Source organism: Saccopteryx bilineata, chromosome 12 (assembly GCF_036850765.1).
Source record: "Saccopteryx bilineata isolate mSacBil1 chromosome 12, mSacBil1_pri_phased_curated, whole genome shotgun sequence".
Classification (NCBI taxonomy): domain Eukaryota; kingdom Metazoa; phylum Chordata; class Mammalia; order Chiroptera; family Emballonuridae; genus Saccopteryx; species Saccopteryx bilineata.
Genome location: NC_089501.1, coordinates 11,023,415 through 11,040,392, shown reverse-complemented (window position 1 = coordinate 11,040,392; position 16,978 = coordinate 11,023,415). Strand labels below are relative to the sequence as shown.

The following is a 16,978-nucleotide window of genomic DNA, read 5'->3' as shown; positions in this document are numbered from 1 at the left end:
TTAAAATTCATGTCATTTTTATATGAGAACTATATGATAAATTCAAATTTTAATTTAGTACCAGAAAAATATTTTTTCTCTTGAAGAACAACAGATCACTGTCTCTATAAGATATTGAAAATCATATACCAGTTTTTGCTTTGGGGAAGAATTTGCCAACATAGTTCAAGGTTACAACCTTTTGAAGAACCTGAAATGTAAGTACCTGTGATGTCAAGATATATATTGTTTTATAACCAACCAAATAAAAATAGAGTTAAGTTTTGTTCACAGAAGTTAAGGAAGCATGCATAAAAAATTGTCACTAGAGTGGAGTTGGGCCAGGGGGATCACAAAGGGCACAGCCAAGTTTCCTCATAAAACAGTCCCCTCTACACACAACTCAGAGAACTGTGAAGCCCAGTGTTTGAGGCTGCAAGGGACTGAGTAAGGGGGTGTTCAATTGTGCAGACCTGTATACTGAGGACCTTCCTCACTTCACCTAGTGCTGCCATAAAAATGGAGACAATATCTTCCATGAAGCCAGCATCCATTGTTTTATTTTCAAAGCCTAGATATTACCTGCCTTAAGACTGCTTCTCATGAATTTAAATTTTGTGTCACCTTTCTCTGTCCCGAATACATTTATTGCAACATAAATAAATGAAGTTTGAAAGCTACCAGTTTAAATCTCTCTCCAACAAAGCAGGGAGCCTATTTTCATATGTATAACATTGTGTGTTAATAATCAAAAAGGCAGGATTGAGTGACAAAAATTTTAAATATATTTTAGTTTTATAATAATTATCACTTTGTGATTGAAAATAACATTGGGAGAGGGAGCAGAGGAGAAAACACAAGTACATGGAATATATATTTTGAAGAACTTCCTTTCAGAGAAAAAGAATGTCAAGATACAGGCAGTGGGATTCTTTTGTGAGTCCACTTTTCCTTTGTCCCATATTTTCTATATTTAATGTTATTAACCCACCATTAAGTCTGAGCTAGGAGCATTTGTCAACAGTTGAAGTCATTTTCTCTTTGGCCACAGCTGCAGTTTGAGGTTATTCATGATGACCCCATACTCAAAGGGCAGCCATAAAGTGACCTTCACCATCCAAGAATCTATTCAAACAACTAATATACATGTTAAATAGAAACCAAGACAGATGGCAGTATCGGCCACAGAGAAGTCTTTGTCATTGTTGGAGACTGGTATTCGGTTCTAGTCTAGATGGTGCCTTAGCTCCAACAAGGTCTTCACAATAGTGAGGTTCTCACATATCAAAGAGTTCCATACATGGTTTTATGTTAAGATGACAAAGAATATTTAACACCTTATGATACTTAGAGACAGATATCTGCATAGGACCAATTTAGAGAATTTTCTTAGTTGGTGGATGAAAAGAATTACACATGGTGATAAGTGTTTCCCTCAGTTAATAGATATTTATTCAAAATCTCCTCTAAGTGCCAGCACTGTGCGCTCTAATGGGGATGCCATGGTAAGCAGGGTAGTTATGTTGTGTTAACTACCTTTCAAACTGCTAATAATACAACAGAAAAACTTTATTTTAGAGGTACACACTTATGAGGGGAAAAAAGTACACATAAGAGACAATAGCAACAAATCATTTAAGCTAGAAAGCAGATGTAGACATGGAAACTGGTTTAATAAACCCCAAAATTTTGAATCCTAAAACCAGCAGTGACAAAGACTAGAAGCAATACAGTTTTCAGCAAAGCACTCGCAAAAGGCTCAGGAAATGACCTTGTTGGGTATCTCTGAAATTGGGGAGTAAATATGAGCTAAATGACAGGAAGATTAAGAGTAACTAGATACCCCACAGATCCTCTCACTCATCCATTCAGCTGTGAGACTGAAGTTCTTTCCAAGATTAGGGCAAAACAGAGAGTCTGTGCACTTGGGGGCATCAGGAAAGAATGGATTATCACCCTGAAAATAATAAATTAAGTTAGTGTTTCTATATGGAATGCTGAGATCCACACCTTCTTTCTCACTGGACTCAGAATCCAGGCACTAAGATTTCACCAGGAAAGATATTGGCAAGACTTTGGAGAATTTGATTAGTTCAGCAATGAAAAACCAACAGACACAAAGATCAGGGATTCTTTAAGGAAACAGCCCAGCCAGATCAACCTAGAATAAAGGGCAGAGTTTACCCATTTCTTGCATGCTTACAAGCTCCTTACTGATAAATAAAAGTAGAGAACGATGGATGAACACATGTTTAAGGAAGGCATTGAATTTGACATACAGACTAAAAACACAGTAATGCTTTGCGGGAAAACAGAGACTATATAAAGGTATAAGACAAGATTTTGCCTCAGTGGAATGAGAAGAGTGTGCTATAGCAGAGATATATTCAGAGAAATAAAGAAAATATGCCTAGATATTAATATTATAATAGCATAAATAAAAAACTAAAAGGGTTAGAAGATAAAGTTGAGGCACTCTCTCAGAAAATATAGAAAAAAACATTTTTTAAATGGAATACAAGAGAGAGGATTTTTTCAAATTAGTATAAGGATTCTACTTCTGAATAAGGAGAATTTCCTAATATGAGGTAGGGGGGACTTAGATGGGGGGGATTGTTAAAGGAATATTCTCAACATTAAAGAACATGAGTTTCCCTTCTGAGGGGACCATGGTGGACCCAGCACAGTGGGGAAAAATATATGTATACCATATTCATTAAGAAATTTTACAACACTGGAGACAAAGAAAAATCCTAAGAAATTCTAGAGAAAAAAAATGAAGATTGCAGATATTGGCTAGATTATTAACATAGTATCAGACTGCTCAATAGCAATATTGGGTGGCTAGAAGATGAGTGCCTTCAAATTTCAGAAAGAATTTTTTTTCTAATATAGAATCTCTACCAAGTTGCTCTGTTATTTGAGGATAGACATACTCACATAATTTTTGCAGATATAGAAGACTCAGAAAATACTACCTTACATGTACTCTTTGGCAAGAAGCCTCGGGAGAAAGCCTGTTACCATGCAAGAGAGAAATAAGTAGAATACATAGGCTTTATGGAATCAGGAAACTTAGAATTCAATCCAAGAGAAGGCATTGGGAATCTTAGGATGACATCTGTGTAGCAATTAGTTTAGAACACAACCAGGCAGAAGTCTCCAAGGAACTTCTCAAAAAGGGGGAAATTTACAGAATACCCAACGAATTTAAACATATTGAGAGAGATGCACAATAAGAGAGGGGATAGGATTGAAATAATGATAAACCAGTGAAAACAAACTAAAGATAATTATTAACTCACTGGGAATGAGGATTTGCCCAAAAAGGGACATATTCTAATATACTACGTGATTCACTTGAGAATGGCACTAATAATGATAATGTATTGACACTTGTCATAATAATCACTGTTGATCTAACTATCTTGGGAGAATGGAATGATAGGAGTGTTTGTGTGGTAAGTATAGTGGGGGCGGGAAAGAGAACTAAAGCCTTCTCTTACAAGAGGGAAATCAATATTGAATACCTAAAACTGAAAATTCAAGGAAAAGTGATATCATAATATTTACAAAGATAATAAAAAATGCCAAACTATTCAGCTAGAGGAATTGAAAGTAGTTGCTTCTGGGGAGCTGAAAATGGTGTTGGGGTGGGCAGGCCGCTGCTGCTTCCCCTAATAAGCCCATAGCACTGTCTCTTTAAGATATGTTCATTTGTTTCCTTGAAAAAAATAGAGACCAAATTATTAGTTGTCTTGGAGTTTACACCTTAAAGAGAGAGACAGTTGTGATACATAAGTATGTAGCCACCAATTGTACTAAATGCTATGACAGAAATGTCATGTTTAAATCCACATGAAAAGAGATATGGCTTGGTATAGCAGAGGAATCGGGTAAATCTTTACTGATAGAGGAACATATTGGTTCCTTATGGGGTGAGTGTCAAGCTTAGTACTTGGCAAAAGACCATTATAAGTAATGAACTTCAGAAAAGAGTATATAGGAGACTATCCAATTTGGTTTCTATTAGGCTGGAGTAACACACTGCAGAATGCCACCTGGAGCATTCTGTTTAATAATGACAAGGTTAGCCACTGTGACCATGCAAAGGATGTTCCTCCACTCTGTTCATGGAGAATATGTACATTGGCGCTTGTAATGGGAATAACCACCTGGAATCACAGAGTGGGGAAACCTGTAAGGACTTCAGAACTCATTTACTCTTATCTTTTTTTTTTTTTTTTTCCAGTCAGGAAAATTTGGGAGGTTTACTAGTCTGCCCAAAGTCTCTGAGCTGTTTTTATTTAATGCCAGAGCTGAAGCAAGAACTCAGATCTCCAGTTGCTTATCAAAACTCCTCTGTAATTATAGAGAAATATATAGCTTGGGTTTTTTTAGAGAAACTGATACTAAATTGGTTATCATAGTGTTGCCCAATGACAAAAGACATTTATTCAGTGAAAGAAAATATTGCAAAAAATACTTTTTCTACTTGAATTTTACATTATTGTCTAAATTTGGTACCCGACAGCCACTTAGGAATGGTCAATCTCTTCTTTATAATATAAATAATTTACATTTTACATCCATAAGCAATTATATGAAAATCCAATAGTGACAACTTGTTAAAATGCTTGCAAGAAATGCATATAAATACTGCAATGGAATGACTTATACACATTCTCATTCTGTCTCAAATAATGGCTTTGAATTTACTGAGAATACTTATTTTAATAATTTTAATTGTATGTTAAATAACATAATTGTATCTTAAAATGTAAGTATACTAATGAAACATAAAGAAATATCTCTAAACATAAAGAAATATCTCTCCTTCGGAATGACTTTACAATTTAAGGCAACATGTGTACATTGCACCCACACTAAATCAGAATTCCCTGAAGAAAGAACATTCATGAAGGTCTGTTTTTGTCAAAATAAGAAAGTTCTCCTTAAAATGTTCACACTGTTGCACCAGGACTCGTTGACATTTCAGTCATGTCTACAATGGGCAAATCTGCAGCAGAATTTTGAAATTTTGGTGTGGGTCATGATGCCATACACTTGTACCCATCTACAAAGTTCACTGCCACCCCATTGGAAGCTTAATACAAGTTTAGAGAACAAGCCTATTGTTACTGCAAAGAGACTTGTAGGCTCTATTTCTTTTCCTGTAATAAGGAAGCTTTGTAATAACTAGGTCACAGTGTGATTACTGATTGTAGATCCAATTGGAAAGTTCCAAGGAATATTTCCAATCTACCAAGAAGTAATTTAAAATTGTATCGACTCTGTGGTCATTGTGCACTCAGACCACAATTATATTAGGCCGCATGATACTTATGATATGTCCTTTGGGAATCAGGATGTATCTATGATTTGGTAGATTTAGGAAAACAATAATTTTAAAGGATATATTTTGTGCATTTCACCATGTCCTTTAGGTTACACAGATGGAGAGTTAGCACTCGGGTATGTGACCGGAGTCTGCGTTCTTCTCTGTATGTAACTCTACCAAAGAATGGCCAGGATGAAGGCTCTGGAGAGGCTAAGAGACTCCCAAAAGGTGACTGTTGAAAGACTGTGTTAGCAGAATGACTTGGATTTGAACAGTTATTCAAATCTGGTATTTAAAATCTAAATTACTAAAGCCAAAGCATTATAAGAACCAAAAAGGAGACAAAAGAGTTATTCCTGTAAGTGTGACAGTGAATCATGTGATTAAAAGCAGGGAAGTGAAATGTATTTGTTGGTACTGTCCCAGACAGTTTAACTCAAAAGGATACCTGCTATAAACTGAATTTTGTCCCCCAAAATTCATATTTTGAAGCTCTAGCCCACAGTGTAACTGGACTTGGAGACCTTTTAGGCGGTAATTTAAGTTCAATGAGGTCTTAAGGGTGGGATTCTAATCCAATAGGATTCACCTTGTAAGAGAGAGCGAGACCTCTCTTCAGGTTCACACTCCCGGGAAGGCCACGTGAGCACACATGGGGAGAAAGCAGGCATCCGCAGGCCAGGAAGGGAAGTCTGTAGCAGAACCTGGCTGTACTGACGCCATGATTGTGGACATCCGGCATCTAAAACTGTGAGAAAATAAGTTTCTGTTGTTTAAGCCAACAATCTATGGTATCTTATGGCCGCCCAGCTGCCAGAGACAGTACCACAAAGAGTCCTGGGCACACTGGAGTATTGATGTGAGGCTTCAACAGGCACTATACAGAATCACAAGACCAGAGTAAAACAGTTTAGGTAAGACCAGGGTTTGGAATAAAGACAAGGCTGAAATTTGGCTGGAACCGAGTCATCAACTAAGCAGGCTCAAACCAGGATTTAGTCTCGTAAAGTTGGAGCTTAAGCTCTGGACATGAACTAGGTCAATTATTTCTCTACTTTCTACAGGTTGTAAGAATTTAAGTTACTTAACTACCTCCTTCTGATTCTAGTACTTCACTACCACTTTTAAAATGGAGATGAAACTTTTATCACATAGCCATTGTGAGGATTGATTAAATTGAAATTAAATGCTAGCACTTGGCACAGTGTCAGGCACATGCTAACCTCTCAGTGAATTGGTAACTACATATGAGCCAAAGTCAGGGAACTCGGAGTCTGAACCAGTCTACATTCATTTGTTAATACCCCACATGTTTATTGCAAATTTACTTTGCGCCAGGCAAGACTCCAGGTGCTAGAGATAGAGCAATGAGCAAAACAGAAAACAAAATTCCTCTCCCTTCACTGAGCTTACATTCTACACAGAGCTAATGAATCTGATAACAGGTACCTGAAGTTAGCAGGAGCCTGAGTTCCCAGTCATGTCCCACATCCAAATGTATTATTCCGGGAACCTCACACAGTTCTAGGGTTGGTTAAATATATGGGGGGAAAAAGACAGAGAAAATATATGCTGTCAGCCTGACCAGGCGGTGATGCAGTGGATAGAGCATCGTACTGGGATACGGAGGACCCAGGTTCGAGACCCCGAGGTCACCAGCTTGAGCGTGGGCTCATCTGGTTTGAGCAAAGCTCACCAGCTTGGACCCAAGGTTGCTGGCTTGAGCAAGGGGTTACTCGGTCTGCTGTAGCCCCATGGTCAAGGCACATATGAGAAAGCAATCAATGAACAACTAAGGTGTCACAACAAAAAACTGATGATTGATGCTTCTCATCTCTCTCCATTCCTGTCTGTCTGTCCCTATCTATCCCTCTCTCTGACACTCTGTCTCTAAAAAAAGAAAAGAAAAAAATGATGAAAATATATGCTGTCAAATAGCTTGTCACATATATGGTAAATATTGCTTATTTCTCTTTAAAAATGCACGCAGGACTCTTGTTTGATATGGCATTTTATAAAAAGCTACGTATCTCTCTTATTTTCTGAAAGCCTTTCTTCTCCCTCATCTCTCCCCTCTGGAAAGACAGGCTTTATATAACGACAGCTTTTTTAGCCTAAAAGAACACCTCAATCTAGCCGGTGTCCCATAATGTTTTGCTTTTCTGGATCTTGTCTCTGAAAATTTTCAGTCTGACACAAAGGAAAACAAATTTTAAAATGAGTTAGGAAATTAAAACTTCACAATGACAGGTTTCTGAAAGGGACCCCTTCCTGTTGCCAACTCCCTGTCTTAATGTTGGGGGAAAGTCTGATAGGACATTTCTGGGCTCCTAGCACTGGGGAGGGGGGGTTGTGTGTTCCCCTTTATCGAGTAATCCGTTTACCTTTCCCTCTTGGTTCCGAAGGCAAGCTAAACTGGGTGGACTCTTACGGAGTAGATCTTCTCCTGTTTGGTGGCCATTTACCGTGTTACTTGTTGTGTTGTCATCCATATGCAGGGCTAATTGGTAAATGGAGTTGGTAGTGCTTGAGGAAACATTTTTCACGTCTAAAACTATTCTTCAAAACACATCTCTGCAGTGATAGTGTACTAAAACAGGCTGTTCTTTTGTTGCTTTGAAAATATGCCTTGTTGCCTGACCTGTGGTGGCACAGGGAATAAAGTGTCAACCTGGAATGCTGAGGTCACCGGTTCAAAACTGCGGGTTTGCGTGGTCAAGGCCCATCTGAGAAGCAACTACTACAAGTTAGTTGATGCTTCTCGTTCCTTGCCCCCACCTCTCTCCCTCTAAAGTCAATAAATAAAATCTTTTTTTAAAAAAAGGAAATATGTTTTCTTTTCCTTTATTATTTTGAGGCAACCTAAGTTCACATATATACAATTCAAAATCCAAACAGCTAAGGGCAGCTGTTAAGAATCAGCTGCCTATTATTGTATACTTAAATATAAGACAGGAAAAAAAGTAAGAGTTTTTGCAAAACTTCAGTGAATATACAATTGGGGTAAACAACCACTAGAAACAATGCTAAAAGCAAATTTGACTTATTCCAATTTTTTTTCATGTTTAAAAAGGTTTGGTTTTCTTTTCTTCTTCCCATATAAATGTATAAATTTACTAGTTTGCCCCTGTATTCTTTGAAATAATAATACTCTTCTGTATTCTTATAAGAAAAGCATTCTTATTTCAGTTTCAGCAAATTTCTTTTTGGTTTATCATATGGAACATGGAAAAATATGTTTTTAGTTTGTTGCTTTTAAAGCATAGTTATAAATTAAGAATGTCAAATAAATACAGGGTGGGCAAAAGTAGATTTTCAGTTGTGCATATGGAAAATAATACATTAATAAATAATAATTCGAGAATAAACTATTTCACATACAACTGTAAACCTACTTTTGCATGTAAATAGCAAATAAACTCTTACAAAGAGAAATCCTTCTTTTATAACTAGAACATCTCTTCCAGGACTAAGTCCTTTGTTAGTAAGATCAATTCTGGAAAGGGATTTCAGAATAAAGATCTCAGCCTGACCTGTGGTGGCAGAGTGGATAAAGCAACAACCTGGAATGCTGGGTTACTGGTTCAAATCCCTGGGCTTGCCCAGTCAAGGCACATACAGGAAGCAACTACTATGAGCTGATCCTTCCCGCTTTTCCTTCCCCTTTCTCTCTCTCTCTCTCCCTCCTCTCTCTCTCAAAATCAACAAATAAAATCTAAAAAAAAAATTCAGAATATAGATCTCAGTGTTTGTTTTTATTCTTGTGAAACCAATAAAGTAGTGACAAAGAGTGCTATAATGTGCCACCGTTTTTTAGAAATAAGGTACATTCCAGAGTGTTCTTTACTGCCTTTTGAGTGTTGGAAATTGCTGTCCTTTGCCACCCTACCATAGAACATGCAGCTTTACAAAACAGCAGTGTGACGGTTTAGAGCCATTTGAGCCCCACCTGAATATTACATACACTCTTTTAAAATGTCAAACCTTTAGGAATATTGGAGTGATTATAATACCATGCCATTATGTTCCCATAGGTTTAAGTCTGAAATACAGTGAATTTAAAAAGGTAGAAGGATATGCTTTTCCATTGCCCTTCATACCTTCTTATTTCCTATAAAATTGCAACCCCATGCCAATAGCTATTTCAAGTGTTATTCTTTTAGATAAAAAATGTAGGCATTATTTTGATACATACTTGCTTTCTTGAATCTGGATGTTAAAATGTCTCATACTTCACATGCAAACTACAATAGAATTGCATTACAGTTCTGAGGACAGAAGGGGGATAGGATAGGAAAATATAACTTTCAAGTCCTGGTGAAAGGCTACTTGGTTCTGAGGGAAATGCAGATGTGCCTAGATGACAGAAACGACAAATGGGAAGGGAGTTTGTCACTAAATCATAAAGCAGGAGAAGGCATTAGAGCAGGATTCTCAGCTTTGGCTGCACAATAGAATCATCTTGGAGCATGCCAATTTCTGAGAGTGACTAGCATGTAAGTTAAGACCATAGAAAAGAATTAGTATGTGGGGCATAAAAATAGATTTATAACTCAGAGCCTTTCTCTGTGCCTTTTTAAAAACCTGTACTTGTCCATGGTCATACCTTTGTTTTGGGGGGCAGGGAGGAGAGAAAGGGGTGGCGTGGGGTGAGAGTGTATATTATCCATCATTTATTCTGAGTCGGCATTCAGTAAATGCTTTGTGGTTGATCCGACTTCATTTCCAGCTGCAGCCCCATGGAGTTTAGTTGAATGGTGTCTATACCTGAGAGTAGGCGTGCATGTATATGTAATGCTCTGTGTGAATGAAAAGCAAGACTAGTTCTTTCAGAAATGTTCTATTATGATTAAAGATAAAAATAAAAACTGTAAGTTTCTGCAAATGCTACAAGTGACTTTTTTTCTTACAGGGTACTCTTTTACATTTTCAATAGCATTTGCTTCTCTTTCTTCCAAAAAAGTCCTCTATTCAAGGACCACATTGCAACCATAGATCATTTACGTATAATTTGTAGATGATCGACATTTGAAATTACTGTGACAGGTGTTTTCACATTGTTTCTGCTGATCTGATAAAAAGCATATTGCCAAAAGAGTGTGGAGAAATTTAATTCCCCAGAATAAATTTGAAGCACTGCTTTGAAATGAGAATTGCTACAAAGAAGCACTTTGGAAAGAGGTGGGGGGTAGGGTGAACAGTTCTTGAGATGAAAATACAGTTCAATAAAACAAATGTATTTCTTTAATGGGGACTATATATACTGTGCTTTAATTTATTCATCATTATTGTAATCCTTGAAATTATTTTCTGCCACTATCCACATGATAGCCTCAGGAAGGAAGCCCACAGGAGAGCCAGTGAAAACTACTCCATGTGTGCTCCTGGTGAACATTTCAATATAATTCAAACTAAGAAATAAGAGTTTATTAAAGATACAAAGAAATACTAAAGGCTGAAGACTAAAAAATACAGAGACTCTCTTTTAGAGATGATGGTCCATCAGTGCTAGCACTAATGTGTAAAACCAGTCAATGACAGCTGTGTTAAGTAATTTATGTGGGATAAAAATTGGTTTTATATTACTTTTGCTGTGGAAGATATCATTCCATAAGCTCGTCGTATTTTTAATCTTGACTTAAGAAAAGTACTGCTATGGCATTTTTTTAAATAAGAGTTACGCTTATCTCTTTGCAAGGTCCTTTTCTTCCTTGTGTCCTGCCCCTCCCATCCATCCACCCCTACCTAACTGCATGCACCCTTCCCTTCAGCCCAAGGCATTTGTGAAATATGGAGGAGGTTATGTCATGCTGTTATTTGGGGTATGCTTAATGAATGCCTCCTATATTTCGGAGGTGGTCTGAGGAGGTCAGCTAATGCAATTTCACTTTGATTACTAATTTGAATTTTGGATGCAAAGAACCCTGAACCAATTGCCTGAATCTGTCATAATCATAATTTAGTTATCCACAGCTGCTTTATTAGATTTAAGGTACTTTCAAGAGTATATTGATTATTACAGCTCTTGATTATCTAATAACAATATTCATTAGATGCCCTCTTCTCCAGCTCCATTTCCCTTACTCACTGAATGGAGACTGGTTTTAAATTTTCTCCTCTTCCAGTCACAAGGCCCCTGTAGAGGTTATCAGATTGCAATGTCACAGCAGTATAAAGCTAGATCATAAGCATCTTCAGGAGTTATTATGTATTTGTCTCCATAAATTCTCCCTGCCCCCTTGCAATTTGCCCTTGCTTTTAGCATGAGCGGTCTACATCATAAACTCAAATACACATGACAATCCAGAGCTTAACGTCTTACAGTAGCTCCGTGTGCCCATTTTTATAGAGAGAGGTAGTATGTGAAAGCTTATGAAAAAATTTTAAACTTGTTCCAGATAAATGAAATAATCAAATGGGAACATTAACATTAGCACACGCCAAACCCAATAAGCTAATGTTTTAAAAGTGGTTATATTTAACAGCTTGTACTATCAACAACAGGAAGAAAATTAATCATATATGACCTTCTTATTCAAATGATTTATTAATCTTTTTAACAAAGTAAGAGTAGCCAGAATATTTTAAGAACCAGTCTCAACAGTACAAATTTAACAGTAAACAAGACAGACGTGACCTTAGCCTTCATGGAGCTAACAGTCTGTTGAGGATACAGGCAATTAAAGAGACAACGACATCACTGTGTGATGGGGTCTTGGATTGGAGAGAATAGGATTCTACAGAATCTAGAGAAAGGATACCTAGAGAAAGAACTATATGTCAGACAGGTCTTCCTGAGGAAAATGACATCCAAGCTGAGACTAAGAAAAGAAGGAGAAATTAGCCAGGCTAATGGGGATGGTGATCTATCTAGACAGAGGAGCAAGAACCTGACATAGTCAAGGAATTGGAAAAAGCTCTGGGTGAATGAATGAGCAAGGGCCGGGTGGAGTGGAGACAAGTGAGGCTGAAAAACAATCAGGACCCTAGTCACTCAGGGTCACAGTCAGAGAGACACAGGATGAGGGGCAGTTTGTTGAGTGGAGATGCCTGTGGTTATCCAAAGTGAGATTTCCAGTAGTCAGGATGATTATGATTTGGTAGGTAACATGTAAGTATAATTAAAGAGTATCTGAACTTCTTGAGATTTTTTCAGTTAGTTTTCTAGAATTTTTTTTACTTTATCTCCTGTTACTTTTTAAAATTCACTGAATGATATTTCTGTAGCTATCTTTTCCAACAGATTTCAGAATTATATGCTTAAAACATTATTAATGAATTGAAGCTTTCCTATTCTAATTACTTATCTTTAATTTCTCTGTGCTTTTTTCAACCAGAAATTGATATAATTGAAAATGTTGTGGCCTGCCATAAAAAAGTACAAAATAGAAAATATAAGTCTCTAGCATTATATTATGAGTCAATTCTGTGGAAGTTTAATTCCCCATGCTTGTCAAAAGTTGTTAAAACATCGCTTGCCCTTTTTGAATATAAAATGTGGGAAGACATGTAGTAATATATCAAAAAATGACACTTTGTCAAAGAGGGCTTTCATGGGAGAGTGTTCTGAATACAATGTTTTCTTTTAAAAAGAACCCGACCTGTTTAACATTCCAAAGCAGACACAAAAGAACACAAAATGCCTGAACTTACTGCCAGTCACAACAGTCAGTTTCATTTACCCTTTAATATACTTTTTTGTATTCCAAAAACTGTTCCCCCAGAAGAATTATCAGTTTTATTCCATGATAACCCTGGTTTAAAGTAGAAGAAAGGTAGCTCTGACCCTCCTCAGAATGGATCTTTTCAGACTTACTAGCACTTCTAAGAGTATGAAGATGATATGGTTGGCTATGTCTACCAGTAGAGTCAATGTAATTATATGTGAAGCAACAATTCCCTTATCTATGAGGAACACTTGCTGCCGTTAACTGCATTTCAGTGTCTGGCAGATGAAATAAAGAATTAAAATCTTAAACTAGTTTCTCAGGATTTTTCCCCCCAGTCATTTTTAAATCTTTGAGCCCTGGTGAAATGGTAGCCAGAAAAGAACAGAAAACAGATGGTGTTCAAAGGCCTTAGCTAGATGCACCTGTGTGTCTCCCTCTTTCTGGTTCTCCACAGTACCTCTCCATTGTTATTATGTTGTGATGGTTTCAGTCCTTCGAACCTGCAAACCAGAGGGTGTCCAGAGTTAAGATAATGACTGATACTTGCAATATTAAACTTAAAATCAATAGATAATGGGCTTTGACCATCATCTAATATCTAAGTAGGAGGTTATATCTGTATTTGTTGTCTACATTCTTAGCAGAGAATACCTAAGTCTAGCTCTTGAGTGGGAATATCTGCCATTCATTGTTTAGGGAACCAGGGAGCAGGACTGAAAGAAACAGAAACAGATGGCTAACTGGTAATTGAGATATCATGTAGCTTAAAGGCATCCTACACGGCTTCACTGGATGTGTAAGCTGAGTCTGACTTTATAGCCTTCTCAGAATTAAAATTCCTAAAGGGGAGGGTACAGAAGGTTTGAGTTGTCAGAGAATGGGCTGAACAGATTCTCCCAACTATAAGCTCTCATTGAGAGTAGAAAGTTCAGATTTTAATAATATATTTGAAAATTCTACAGATATTGGTATGAGAGGATATTAATATGAGGGGGCAGCATATTTTAGATACTAATATTTAAGCCACCTTTTAATTTATTCACACTACTGTGCAAGGGAGAAGTATTATTTTGTGGTAGCAATGGCGGTCGTAAGCATCTCAAAATTGAGAATGCCTTCTGAGAATGCCTGAGGCCTCTGAGAGGGAGAGCTGGAGACAGTGAGGTACAGATCTATGGAGTGAGGCTCCACATCCTGCCTCTACCAGTTACTAATTATGTGACCCCAGGCAGTTGCCTCAGCCTTCCCAAGCCTCACTTTGTTCATCTGTAAAATAGGCCTAATAATACCAGCTCACTCAGCATTTATTTCAGTGCCTAATATATATTCAGTACCAAATAAATGGTAGCAATACCATTAATATACAAATGTACAGCTTAACGGTTTTGCACACCAGGCACACCAAGGATTGTAGACTATTCATGGATGTAGTTTCTTACTGCGTCGTGAAACCAGCTGACTCTCTGGATGGCTATGATAAGTGTTTCAGAAGATTCTTATATTCTGTAGGCCAGGAAAAATAGTTCTACATTACTAGCTATTCTCACTTGATTCCTGTGTAGATAGACTATGTTGTTTGTTTAAATAGAAGTGAAATTCAGAACATTTCCTTGAAAACATATTCTGATTACATTATTGGACTGGTTCCAATAGGAAGTGAGGTGCGGAGGGTTGTTACACACATATGAATTATGTGCTAAAAACTGGTACCTCCTATCTGTATTAGGGCAAAATTTGCTGATAAAATTTTAATTCCTTTAAAGCTTAAATAATCATACCTTTGATTATAGATTATTATTTCCTGGTAGGTTTGAGGATTTCTCATCTGTAATAGAGAAAACATAAATGACATATATGTGATTCCGCTACATAATGGCCATGCCAGAGACCCCACGGTCAAAGCTAATACAAATGGCTCACTATGGGTTCACCACCAAAACCAACAAAAGATGCAAACTGATTCTGATTTATTTTAATATTATAACTTCACAAAAGTTTTTTGAGCTATTTTATAAATTAATTAATTTCAAAATGGATAAGGCAGTATAATCGAGGTTTAGCTAATTATCTTTAAATTAAAACGAAGCATTTACAATAACCATTTTAATTAAATACAAGACTCAGACAACTAATCATGAAAAGTAGAATTGGTAACTTGAGATTTATCATTCTGGAATAACTTGTATGACCTTTCTAATGAATTCTTTCCTCTATAAATGAAAGACAAAATATATCTCTCTGAGGTAGTACTTGCTAAAAGACAAGCCTATTCTGAGGTCAGGGTTGTCAATTTGACATTGAATCCGTACAAGAAAACTGCTCTACTACAGTCTACTAGATACAAAACTGGAGCTACTATTTGCTAAATCATTTCCAACTTGACTTACATTTTAGTTTTTTAAACATCTTAGAAATATCCTAATAATTATAAAACATTTATTGCTGCCAAAGAAAATGAACGTATTTTGTAAAAGAAAAAAAAAAAACATTTTATTAGGAGTGCCTCTGAGGAAGAAAAATCTAAATATATTTTTAATTTAATTTTTTAAGTTATAATAATTTATACAACTTCAAAAATAATGAGGAATAAAACTTTGCATAGTTTGAATAGCTTTATTTTATAAATTGTAGATATCTACTCCAAATTTTATACTTATAACAGTATACAAATATATTGATATATTCAAATTTATATATGTTTAAAAAATAATCATTGAGCCTCACTAGGCAGTGGTGTAATGGATAGAGCATTGGCCTAGGATACAGAGGACCTAGATTTGAGACCCTGAGATTTCCTGCTTGAGCATGTTCTCATTCGGCTTAAGTGTGGGATCACTGGTTTAGTGTAGGATCATAGACATGACTCAGTGGTCGCTGGCTTGCGTCCAAGGCCACTGGCTTGAGCCCAAGGTCACTGGCTTGAGCAAAGGGTCACAGGCTCAGCTGGAGCCCCCCCCGCCCCGGGTCAAGGCACATATGAGGAGCTATCAATAAACAACTAAGATTCCACAGCAAAGAATTTATGCTTCTCATCTCTCTCCCTTCCTGTCTGTCTGTCCCTGTGTGTGTCCCTCTCTCTCTTCTCTCTCGCACTCACTAAAAAATAAAAAATAACCATTGACTAGTTCTTATACTGGCATGTTACCCATTTAACACAAACCCTGACACATGGCAGGTACTTAATAAGTATTTGTAAACTAAATGGATAAACATTGATAAATTTTATGAAATATCTTTTAAAAGACTTCTTAAAACCATGATCTTATCTTCTACTTTAACCCACTCAATTAGAACCTCTAATTAACCTGAAGTATTTCTACTTACAGATTGAAGGCAGTATGTTTTCCTCTTATCTGTTCCTTTTTTTGTGTGTTCTAAAACTGGTACAAATGTTAAGAATCTGAGAGTGAGCAGTGCTTTTCTGGCTGGAAGAGAGTAATTTAAAGGCAAGTTAGTTTGTTTTGTTCCTTGTACTAAATACCTGCAATTAGTGACTGTTACATTTTTCTTGTGTTGTAAAACTGAACTAATTGAAGGTATTACCCTTGGGGGATGAATTCTATAGTGCAATAAATGTTGACAGCCCTCTTGAGTTTAGCATTTTAATTATTCATAATTATGATGATTTCTGTTTCTTTGAGAACATTCGAAATCATTCTAGTTTATCAAACAAGTTCAGAAGCAGAAGAGTTGAGGCTTTGTTTTATTTTATGTTGAGGTGAGCAGGCCTATGAATGTGCCAAGAAAGCCTCCCAAGCAATGGAGCCAGTTTTCTGGCTAAAGTGTGCACTACTGACGGGTGCCACGTCCTGCAATGACTGAGTTTACTTTTTCCTAGTTGTTCTCTGGTTTGTCTAGAAGTATTCAGGCAATGTTGGGATTGCGAGGTGAAGAGTTGACAAGGACTCAAGTGAAAGAACTGGAAATAATGTAAATAGGATGAATCGGAGAAGAGATACAATAGATTTGACAGCTGCCTATAAACCAA

The 16,978-nt window shown here is 36.8% G+C and overlaps 1 protein-coding gene across 6 annotated transcripts in view; it reads left to right on the top strand.

The window, feature by feature from the left end:
- The window catches only part of HS3ST5 (heparan sulfate-glucosamine 3-sulfotransferase 5), a 297,971-nt gene that overhangs the window by 149,968 nt on the left and 131,025 nt on the right, over nucleotides 1-16,978 (top strand). The window lies entirely within an intron of this gene.